A 12,260-nucleotide genomic window follows, 5' to 3' on the forward strand; every position below is an offset into this window, starting at 1 on the left:
AAACACAATAATTAATGTATAATGTCAATGTTACAAGTTTCTTGGGGGGAAATGATGGAAAGCAAAATTAATCTGCTTTCCATGGGCGGGGGGGGGGGGGAATAAACAGAAAGGGGGCAAGTTAGCTCTGTTAGTTTATATTTTCTTCTTTTTTTATAAAACTGCACAAAGTTTAAGGGATTTCTCTCTCTCTTAAAATTAAGTTTGCCATTCTGGGCATCTTCCTATCTGTGGCACATGCTGTTCCTTCTACGGAGAAGCTGGCTCTATAACTAAAAGAAGGAAGAAGGAAGCCAGGCGGGCAAGCCAAGAGCTTGCAAAGAGCTCTGGCACCTCCAGGCTTTCCACAGCACCGTTAATGTCTTGCTTTCCGCCCAAAAGTGCACTGTAGAGGAAATAAATGTGTAATTATATTTCCAAGACAATCCACTTGTAGGTGAATTTATTGGGTGCAATATAAATCAAAGTGAGCGTCTTTAACAAGCGTTTTCGTTACCGACTTGTGGCTAAAAGAGATAAACAAATATGCTAATGGCCCTTCTGAGGTGCATTTTGATCAAATGTTTCTGGAAGCAAAGCATGCGCTCCTCGGATATTGAGCGATCGGTCCCGTCCTCCCATGAGATGTGTGGCTGCTGCATTGAAAGGGGTTCAGGAGAAGGTCATCTTTTGCTATCCCCTGCAGCAAAGCTACTCTGGAAGGTTGTGGGACCATCCAGAAGGGAGGGGCTATAGGGAAAAGGAGGAACTGATTAAAATCACCCCTCCTTCCCTATGACAGGGGCCTCTGCAGGATTTCAGTTCCTTCTCTGAATGAAAGGAACACTGGATCCATCCCATTATCTGTAATAATAATAATAATAATAATAATAATAATAATAATAATTTTTTATTTATACCCCGCCCTCCCCAGCCAAGGCCGGGCTCAGAGCGGCTTACAAGCAATAATAAAAACAAGATGAATGATTACAACTTAAAAACAAAAATAAAATACAACATTAAAATAATCGAACATTAAAATATTAAAATGTAGCCTCATCGCAGGAGGAGAAGGAAAAGAAAAAAGAAAGAGAGGGAGGGAGGGAAAGAAAAAAGAAAGAGAGGGAGGGAGGGAATCAAATTGGCTCCAAGCCAAAGGCCAGGCGGAACAACTCTGTCTTACAGGCCCTGCGGAAAGAAATCAGATCCTGCAGGGCCCTGGTCTCATGAGGCAGAGCGTTCCACCAGGCTGGAGCCAGAGTTGAAAAGTCCCTGGCTCTGGTTGAAGCCAATCTAACTTCCTTATCTGTAGGAAGGTATTGTTAGCTATTTGTGAGGAACCTTGTCAGGGACACGTCCAGCAGAGAGGAATCTCCAGAGGAAGAGGAATTGGCTGCACCTGAGTCTCCACCTCCAGAGGAGGAGAAATTGGCTGCTGTCAGGTGTGCGTGCAGGAGCCAGGCCCTGTGACCAATAGGACTTTGCAGGACTGGGGCCTTCCTAAGTTTGTTCTGAAGAGGCAAGGCGTAGCCTCACAGGTGAGGCCGATTGGTAACTCACAGCACCTGGTGGCAAGAGCTGGGAAGGGATATAAGGTCAGCATTTCCCTTCAGTTCTTTGCCACAGCAACTTGTTTCCTGCCTTGCTGCGTTTGGCTTCTTGCTTCCTGATCCTTGAACCTCGGCTTCGTAACTCCTTGCTTCTTGATCCTCAGACCCTTGACTTCCTGACTCCTGGCTTCTGGACCCCCGTTCCTGCTCCCACCCCGCCATCTTGCCCCCGGTCCTGACGTCCCCTGTTGAGACTTTGATCGCCCGTGAACCGGACCGTGACATCTGCACCTGAGTCTCCAAGAAGTAGGAGGTGATCACACAATAGACGTTTGACGGTCTATTGACCCTGTGCCACCACTGTAATTGCGTTCTTCGCTGCTACCAACCCGTTTCTCACGGGTACACACGGAGTCCAGTCAGTTGGTAACATTAACAAATAATCAAGTTTTTTATAGGCATGAACAAGCTTATGGTTTCAGTTAATTTTTCTTGGCAGTTTCTTAATCTTAGTTCCTTAACTGTCTTATTTGTTCCTAACAACTTCAAACTGCTTATCCCAACTATCTATCTATCTGACTCCACCTAACCATTCCTCTCACTCTCTCATCACACAACTCGACCAACCCACAGACTATTCCTCCCTCCTCCTTCTTCAACTCCCAACTCTCAACTGACTCTCACACAACTCCCCCTCTAACCCTAACTCTTCCTATCAGTTTCCACTGGCCAATCACATCACACTCATTTTAACCCTTTCCTTATGACCCACCTAGGAGGCAAACGCCACATGGAGCAAGTGATTAGAGCAGAGGTGGGGGAAGATGTGGCGTATATCTGGCCTCGGGAGGGGTCAGAAGCCAGTCGAGTCAACTGACTGGCGGCAAAGGATGGGTTGTGGAAGCTTGCTGTAAGCCTGTTATTGAGAAATAAACCTCAGCTACTTAAACTGCCAGTGTTCCGTGTCTTGTTTTGGAGAAGTGCTAAACCTGACAAACATATATGCCTTACAGAAATAGTTTTCTGTTTACTTGTCAGGCTGGCAACAGGTGTTATTTGCAAACTCTTCCAGACAGCATCTGCAGGAAGTCCCCACACCTCTCAAGTTAACAGTCAAGGCAGAATGCACAGAATATAGCCAGCCAACCACAGGAGCCAACTCTTGGGGGCTGAGAGGACTTCAGCCCCCCAATAAAATATCTGAGGGGGCTGGGCTCCCCAAAGTTGGTGGGCATTGCTATTTAAATGGTGTGTGTGTGCACTGTGTCATGTGATCAATTATGTAGGGTGGGTCTTACCTGGCCCTACAGAGGGGATGTGGATGGCGCTGAGCTTATTGGGATTGCCAATCGGAAGGTCGGTGATTTGAATCCAAGTGATGGGGTGAGCTCCTGTTGCTCTGTCCCAACTCCTGCCAACCTAGCAGATCGAAAGCACGCCAGTGCAAGTAGATAATTAGGCACCGCTGCGGCGGGAAGGTCGTTCTGGTTTCCGTTATGGTGCTCCGTTGTGCCAGAAGCAGTTTAGTCATGCTGGCCACACGAGTCATGCTGGTCACATGACCCGGAAAGCTGTCTGTGGACAAATGCTGGCTCCCTTGGCCTGAAAGCAAGATGAGCACCGCAACCGCATAGTCACCTTTGACTGGACTTAACCGTCCAGAGGTCCTTTACCTTTTTTTTTTTTACCTGGGCCTCCCCAATATTTTATTCCTGTTGGCACCCCTGCAACCAACTCCTAACTGCCAACTGCCAACTGCCAACTGCCACCTCTTTTCCCTAATGTCATCTATTCTACAGATACTAACAGGTACGTGTAGTACTGTTGCTTACGTTTGCCCTCCCAGCATTCTACCTGGTTTCTTAGAGTATTTTTTATTCAGAAAATTTCTCAAAGTTCCTTCCTGCTCCCTCGAGATGTTTGTGCATATTGTATATGTAAGACAACCTACACTTGGGCTCCAATTCATCATTCGTGGCATTCATGTGATGTAGGTATAATTGGTTTAATTAAGGCTAATGATCATCTACCATTGCTGAATAGGAACCCCAGATGGTATATGCCATATGGCATGCCCACAGTGAGAGGTGTCTTCAGAAAAACACCAGAGCAGGGACAGAGTGGGTTGCCAGGGTGGGGGTGGGGGGAGGTGGTCAAACAAGCCAGAAAACAATTGTGGATTAAACTGGAAAATCCTCAATTCAGAGCAATTGTTGATTATCATAAAACTGGGATGCATGTTGGAAAATAAGACAGAAGCAACATTTGCTTTGTTTATTGCATTGCCATTAGTCTCCTATTTCTCGGCTTTCCCTGAATAGGTTGACAGGGCATTTGGAGCCCCATTCAGCAAGCAAAGCACTTTGCACAACATTAATTAGGATAATTTGACAGTAACCTATTTTTTTTTATATAATATTTTTATTAAGGAATTTTTTTTATAATCACAAAAACATAACATAACAATACAATAAACACAACAAATGCATAAACAAACAAAAACACAAACAAAAAACACAAGTACAATTTCGTTTCTTAATTTCTTTTACCTTACTTCCCCGACTTCCTCATGCCTCCCTTTTCTGTATTCCAAATTCTAATTATTCAGCAAATCTTCCCTTATTTTAGTTTAAATTTAATTTAATCTTCCTTATTCTCCTTGTCTTAACCATTACTAATAGTAACCATTTACTTTCTGGTCCAACATCATTCTAACTTTCATTAATTTTGTAGTATTTCTTTAAATAGTCCTTAAATTTTTTCCATTCTTCTTCCGCTGCTTCTCTTCCCTGGTTTCGGATTCTGCTCGTCATTTCTGCCAAGCCCATGTAGTCAATCACCTTCATCTGCCATTCTTCCAGAGTGGGTAGATCTTGTGTCTTCCAGTACTTCGCAATAAGTATTCTAGCTGCTGTTGTAGCATACATAAAAAAGGTTATATCCGTCTTTAACACCCCTTGGCCGACAATACCCAAGAGAAAGGCCTCTGGTTTCTTAGAGAAGGTATATTTAAATACCTTTTTCAGTTCATTATAGATCATTTCCCAGAATGCCTTAATCTTCGGGCACGTCCACCAAAGGTGAAAGAATGTACCTTCCTTTTCTTTACATTTCCAACATTTATTATCAGGCAAATGGTAAATCTTTGCAAGCTTGACTGGGGTTATGTACCACCTATAGATCATTTTCATAATATTTTCTCTTAAGGCATTACATGCCGTGAATTTCATCCCGGTGGTCCACAACTTTTCCCAATCAGCAAACAAGATGTTATGCCCAATGTCCTGAGCCCATTTAATCATACTTGATTTGACCGTTTCATCTTGTGTGTTCCATTTCAGCAGCAAGTTATACATTTTTGACAAGTTTCTAGTACTTGGTTCTAACAGTTCAGTCTCCAATTTTGATTTTTCCACCTGGAAGCCAATTTTACTGTCCATTTTAAACACTTCATTTATTTGATGATAATGCAACCAATCCCTCACCTTCCCTTTTAATTTCTCAAAACTCTGCAATCTCAGTCTGTCCCCTTCCTTTTCCAAAATTTCCCAGTATCTTGGCCATTTAGACTCCATATTTAACTTTTTGACTGCCTTAGCTTCCATTGGCGACAACCACCTTGGAGTTTTACTTTCCAGCAAATCTTTATATCTAATCCAGACATTTAATAGTGCTTTTCTGACAATATGGTTTTTGAAACCTTTATGTGCTTTAACCTTGTCATACCACAGATATGCATGCCACCCAAAAATATTATTAAAACCTTCCAAATCCAAAACATCTGTATTTTCAAGAAGTAGCCATTCTCTTAGCCAGCAGAAAGCTGCCGCTTCATAGTACAGTTTAAAGTCTGGCAGGGCAAACCCCCCTCTTTCCTTTGAATCCGTTAGTATCTTAAATTTAATTCTGGGCTTCTTGCCCTGCCAGACAAACTTGGATATGTCTTTTTGCCACTTCTTGAAACAATCCGTCTTATCCATTATTTGTAATGCTTGGTACAGAAACAACATTCTCGGCAATACATTCATTTTTATAACTGCAATACGACCTAACAAGGAAAGCTTCAAGTTTGACCAAATCTCCAAATCTTTTTTCACTTCTATCCAAGTTTTTTCATAATTATCTTTAAATAGATTCACATTCTTAGCTGTCATGTTTATTCCCAAATATTTCACTTTTTTAACCACAGTCAACCCTGTCTCATTCTGAAACCTTTCTTTTTCAAACTGTGTTAAATTTTTCTCCAAAACCTTAGTCTTTAACTTATTCAATTTAAATCCTGCCACTTGACCAAACTCTTGAATTATTTCCAAAACTCTTTTCGTGCTAGCTTCTGGCTCTTGTAATGTAAGTACTAGGTCATCTGCAAATGCTCTCAATTTATATTGTTTAGCTCCGACCTGAACCCCTTTAACCAACTGGTCCCTCCTAATCATATTAAGCAAAACCTCCAGGACCGATATAAAAAGTAGTGGGGAGATAGGGCACCCCTGACGTGTCCCTTTTTCAATCTTGAACTCTTCTGTAACCACATTATTTACAATTAATTTTGCTTTCTGTTCAGAGTATATTGCACCTATACCATTTTCAAACCCTTGGCCTACCCCCATCCCCCGGAGGTTCTTCAACATAAAACTCCAAGATATATTGTCAAAGGCTTTCTCGGCGTCCACAAATATCAAAACAGCCTTAGTGTTTATATTCACCTCCAACTTCTCCAAAATGTCAATTATATTCCTTACGTTATCCGACAAATGCCTTTTCGGGAGAAAGCCCGCTTGGTCCCCATGAATCTCCTCCATCAAAACTCTTTTCAATCTCTTTGCTAAAATATCAGCAAAGATTTTGTAATCCACATTTAATAACGAGATGGGTCGGTAGTTCTTAAGTTGGGTCTTTTCAGTCTCTGTCTTTGGTATAAGTGTGATGTAGGCCTCCCTCCACGTATCGGGTGCCCTTCTCCCCTCCATAATCTCGTTGCAGACTTCCTTCAAGGGTTGTATCAACCCTTCCTTCAAAACTTTGTAATATTTGGAAGTCAGTCCATCCGGTCCAGGAGATTTGCCCAACGTAATGTTTTGGATGGCACCTTCTATTTCTTGTGCTGATATCTCCTGATTCAAAATTATCTTACTTTCCTGCGAAATCTTTTTCAGCCCATTTTTCTCGAGGAATTGTTGTATATCCATTTCCTTCTGCGGCCCTTGTGTGTACAATTGTCTAAAGTAGCTCTGAAAACAGTTCCTAATCTCCGCAGGGTTAAATATGTTCTTTCCTTCCACTTCTAAGTTTGTTACCGTGTTGAGTTTTTGTCTCTTCTTTATTTGCCAAGCCAATAACTTGCCACATTTATCTTCAGATTCAAAAGTCTTTTGTCTCATTTGTTTAATTTTCCATTCTATTTCTTGGTTCATCAGTTCCATAAATTGTGTTTGGTATAATTTAATTTCTCTTAAAATCTCTTGCGATTTTGGCTTCAATCTTAGTTTCCTTTCCCCTTCTTTTATCTTTTCCAAGATTTTCTCTTTCCTCTCATTTTGCTTTCTTTTCTTTAATGTATTTTGTTGTATCAAAAACCCTCTCATCACGGCTTTGCTTGCGTCCCATACTATTCTTTTTTCTACTTTAGTCCTCAAATTAATTTCAAAATAATCTTTCAAGGTTTTTTGGGCCCTCTTACAGATCTCCTCATCTCTAAGTAAGGTGTCATTCATTCTCCATCTGAAGGAACCAGTTGTTGTTTGCTTCATTACCATCTTTACTGCGTTATGGTCGGAGAAAGTTTTTGGGCAGATTTCCACTTTCTTTATATTCGACGCCATACTGCTAGTCACCCAAATTTGGTCAATCCGTGTCCATGTCATTTTGGCTTCAGAAAAGAAGGTTCCCTCTCTTTCTAATGGGTGTTTTGTTCTCCAAATATCAATCAAGTCCATATTGTCAGTCATTTCAAAAAAAGTTTTTGGTAGTCTTCCGTCTTTTGTAACTACCTGTCTTTGTGCTTTGTCCATATTTGTTGAAACTACTCCATTCATGTCTCCCATCACAATTAAATTGTAATCCATGTAGTCCATCAAAGTCTCATGCAGCTTCTTAAAAAATTCAGCTTTCCCTTCATTTGGTGCATAGATTCCCACTATCAAAAACTTTTCTCCTTGAGATTGAATTTCAATTGCCAAACATCTTCCTTGATCATCTTTAAAAATTTGTTTCGGTTGCAAACTTTCCTTTGCGTAGATCACCACTCCTCTCTTTTTTACTCTATCTGAAGATATAAATTCTTGTCCCAATCTTTTATTTGTCAATAATTTTCTATGAGCTCTTGTCACATGGGTCTCTTGTAAGCAAATCAAGTCCAATTGGTCTTTCTTTAAAGCATGAAATATATTTTTTCTTTTTCTGGGAATATTTAATCCGTTACAATTCCAGGTTAGAAGTTGCAGAGCCATGATGGGACTATTTACTCTTTCCTCCTACAGCTCCCAATTGTTGTTCCTCCTTTGTCGGTGATTCCGTATCCGTATCTAATGGTACCTTACTTGAGGGATGCCCTTGTCCTGGAAACGCCTCTTTCTGTAGGTCTTCTTCGTGTTCTCCTAAAAACTTGTCTTTATCACTCACTGTCTTTATTCTTCTTTTCTTCCCCTTGTATTTAAAAGACAAGCCTTGCGGAAACTCCCACCTGAATGGTATGTAGTTCCTTTTCAGCAGTGTCACCAAGTCCTTGTAAAAACCTCTTGCATCCAAAATGCTTTTGGGAATATCTTTAAAAATCTCAATATGAAAATCTTCAATTTGAAGGGTTGTTTGGTAGTGCAGGTTCAGTATTTTATCTCTTTCCTCCTTTGATCTCAAAGTTATTAAGCAGTCTCTGGGTCTATTCTTCCTCTGCCTTGTTCCCAGTCTAAATGCACTCTCTATCTTGAATTCTTCCTTGTCCAGCTCCTGCTTCCAAAAGTCAGAGAATTCTTTTGTCAAGTAATCCACCAAGTTGTCTCCTTCCTTTTCCGGCACAAGTCTGATCCTTAGGTTCCTCTCCTTGCGTTGCATATCCTGCATAGAAAGTGCCAGTTCATACTCATCTAATTTCCTGTACACCGGTGGAAACTTTTCCTCAGCAGCCGTTGCAATTTCTTTAGCTTCCTCAGCTATCTTTCGTGTTGTAGATGAATCCTCCAGTAGTTTCCCAATTGCTTCTGCATTAGAGTTCACTTTATTCCCAAGGTCAGTTATACTTTTTGTATTTAAATCGATTTTCCCAGAGATTTCTTCAATTTTCTTATTTGTTTCAGCAAGTTGTACTTTAGTTTCTGCACCTTGCTTTTTTAGTTCCTCCAATGAGTCATTTATTTTCCCAAGTACTTTAGCAAATGCTTCTTCAGAAGACATAGTTTTCGCTTTAATCTTTGAGACAGCTGCAGTTCCAGAGGCTCCTGATACAGAGGCCCTTCTTTGCATAAAGGAATCTATTTTGTATTGTCTGCCAGATCTCAGAGTTGTTTCTTGTGAGTCCTCTTTCTCTTTACCATCTGCCATAACAAAATCTTTCACTCAAGGTCATTCCCACACTCTTAAGCTGTCAAACAAAAGTTCTCAAGTTTTAAATTCCACTTGTTGCTGGAACCATTCACAAGTCCTCTAGAGGGCGTAAAGCGAATTTTTTACCTTCAAGTCGGTCCCACACTTTCCAAAAAACAAACAAAAGCCCTCCAAGTCCCTTTCAAATATATGTATTTTCTTTTAAACGATCCAGATCAATAGTGTCCTGCATATAACTTTACAGTGCAACAAAGTAAAGTATTTCTGAGTTGAGAGTAGCCAAAGTCAATATTTCAGTTACTTTTTTACCTTCTTGTAGCGACAGTCCTTAGCCGGTTCCTTTACTCCGGCAGTCCGATCCCCAGGTTTAAGAGCAGCGGTAAACAGTTCAATTTCTTTTTAAGCAGGCAGAAAAAGTACTGTAAAATCTTCTTCCCCCCCCCTCCTGCCTTCGGGGAGGGAGCTCTTTGCTTTGGTGGTGGATTTCTTAAATCCCGCAACTTTCCTTTCAAAAGTTACAGCTTGAATGCCTTTTGCTTTGATCTTGCTACAGAGCGGAAAGCAGACTTCCTTTTTAGTGCTTGTCCGTCTCGGTGCCCAATTTCCTTAAATTTAGCGTCCGATTAAATTTTAAATTTCAATCCTACTCACGGAAAGTTGTTCTTATTAGTCCAAATTCACCGGAAGAAATCAGCGCTCTCCGCTAATGGCGACGCGGCTTCACTTCGCAGGCTGGGTGAAAGCGACTCTCAGCACCGCTCCACACACCCTCCGCTGTTCCGTAGCCTTTAAAAAGGCTATTTCACAACGTCGGGGGGGCGCAAAGGTGCCCGCCGAGTCTCCAGTTCACAGGCTACGCGCCTGTGATTTTTGAGGGTCCCCGCTCTGCCGTGGCTGCTGGACCCGAACCCACGAAGCAGATCTCTCCCGGGAGCTCCGGGAGAAATCCGCCATTAAGCGCTGGCGCTGACCGGAAGTCCAATTTGACAGTAACCTAGGACCAAAATCTCCTGTGACTGGGTAGCAAAAAAAAATTGACCAAAATATTTATATTTTAATCTACCCAGGTATAACAGAGGATCACATCAGCCTTTGCAGAATTGGAAGGATTTGAAGGGACTGTAAGTTAGCTGAAATGTTAGGTCTTCCACGTTGCAACCATGTAGAGTTTGCTATTGATGAGAGACTCTGAGTTTTACAACAGTGTTGGGAGGTAGGCAGGGTTGGAAGAGAATGGGCTAAGTATTCAGGGATAGGAGACAAATGAGTGCTGAAACTCCCACCCCCCATGTATTTAAGGCACCAGAGGATCCTGGGTTCAAACCTACAGACCTTACACCAATAGCAGTGTAGCAGAACTAAGCTGAAATAAGTTGCCATTTTTTTGAGAATCTATTTCCCGACACTGCAAAGTAAGAGAGGGAGAGGGGGGAGGGTCGATTAGGGCTAAAATTCAAGATGGAAAAGGATGCAGTCACTGGAGATACAGCAGCCAGGACAAACACTGTTATTAAATAGGGTTAAAAAGAAATAAAAATAAGATGACTATATGTGCAATTTAAGTGCTACAGTGAAGTATTTCTGTCTCGTTAAATAGCTATTTTTGATTTGAAAAACAAATTGAGACATAGAGTACTAGTTTTCTTGGACAAGATGTTTATATATTTGTTAAATTTATAACCTGACCTTCCCCATATTTAAAACATTTATAAACATTAAGAAGCTCTAACAACAGTTACATACTCTCAGAGTTGACAGTTTCAAGGCTCCCAGGAGCAATCTTTTTCAGCCATTGAAAGCATTGGCGAAAAGAGATGTTTTTAACTTCCTCCTGGCAAGGCATTCTGCAAATGAGAAACCACAACTGAGAAGGCCCTGTCACAGCTCAGCACCAACCAAAGTACACAGTGGTGGCAATGTAAACTACTATCTCAGGTCAAATTCATACTGTGCATGTTTTATTTGAGCCAAAATTTAGTAACGCTGTGCAGCATTAACTATATATTATCTGTTTCATCCCCAGATTTCAATGCATGTGAATGCTTTATTAGTTTTCTCTCACTTTTCTTTGTGGGAATACACAAATTATTCAATGTTGCTTGAATTGCAGCTGCCTGATAATTTATGAGCGCTTGGTTCAGAAACATCAATTTCTTCATTTTAGGAATTCTTAGGAAGAATTCTCTTGTCCAGGAGAGTGACTTGATCAATATTAATTGGCTCTGTGAACTGGTTTCTAGAAAGGAAATTCAACGTCCCAGTGGGATTGTGGCATTAATTTTCCCTGTGAAAACACACATTGGGTAATATTACTCTTATAAATTCCACACACACACTGTCAGACGTAGCATGGCCCAAAGAAAAGCTCTAGCACTGTCTTTTATGTCACTAATATTGTAGCGGACCAGGTTCCAATGAGCGGAGGTCAATACAGCATCTGTCTTTTTTTATCTTTCATACCTACTCATGCATACTGTGGAGCTATTTCAGGAATCTCTGGGGTATAGCATGAGCTGGGATTTAATGGCTTGGAACCTACCGTTTCAAGAGATATTTTGACAAGCTGCTAGCCTGTAGCACCTTATTCATCTCCCTCCCCCTCCGTCCTTCACAGAGGGGAACTAAATTGGCAGCAGATTTTACATGCCAACTTAACATCTCTCCTTTGTAGAGATCCTCCAATTGAAAACTGGTGATGTGCATAATTGAGCAACTGTAGACTTTGCAAAAGCCATTCTCCCCTTTTATTGTATTACAGACACCTGCAGTGCTTCCTAATATGAGCTTACAGAACTACAAACACACATGGAGAGACAGTGGAGAGGCAAGGAGGGACTTTGCTTCCTATAGGTAGCTAGATCTTCACTGTAGTGGTTAGAGCAACCTTTCTCAACCTGTGGGTCCCCAGATGTTGTTGAACTACAACTCCCATCACCCCTAGCTAGCAAGGCCAGAGCTCAGGGATGATGGGAGCTGTAGTCCAACAACATCTGGGGACCCACAGGTTGAGAACCACTGGGTTAGAGTTTCAGACTAGATCCTGGGAGACCAGGGTTCAAATCCCCACTCAGCCATGAAGCTCACCTGAGGCCAGTCACAGTCTCTCAGGATTGATGTGGGGTTAAGTTATGAGGGGGGAAACTATTTATGCCACCTCGAGCTCCTTAGAGAAAGAGGTGAGATATAAATGCA

General features: G+C 41.5%; 1 long non-coding RNA gene across 3 annotated transcripts in view; it reads left to right on the plus strand.

Moving 5' to 3' along the window:
* The first annotated feature begins 3,261 nt into the window (after nucleotides 1-3,261).
* The window catches only part of LOC128415419 (uncharacterized), a 44,672-nt gene continuing 35,673 nt past the window's right edge, over nucleotides 3,262-12,260 (plus strand). For 2 of the 3 annotated variants that reach the window (XR_008330951.1, XR_008330952.1), the window contains exons 1-2: nucleotides 3,262-3,338; nucleotides 10,136-10,189. This is a non-coding gene — a long non-coding RNA (uncharacterized LOC128415419). The other variant, XR_008330953.1, reaches the window with a different exon arrangement.

Source organism: Podarcis raffonei, chromosome 6 (genome assembly GCF_027172205.1).
Source record: "Podarcis raffonei isolate rPodRaf1 chromosome 6, rPodRaf1.pri, whole genome shotgun sequence".
Lineage (NCBI taxonomy): Eukaryota > Metazoa > Chordata > Lepidosauria > Squamata > Lacertidae > Podarcis > Podarcis raffonei.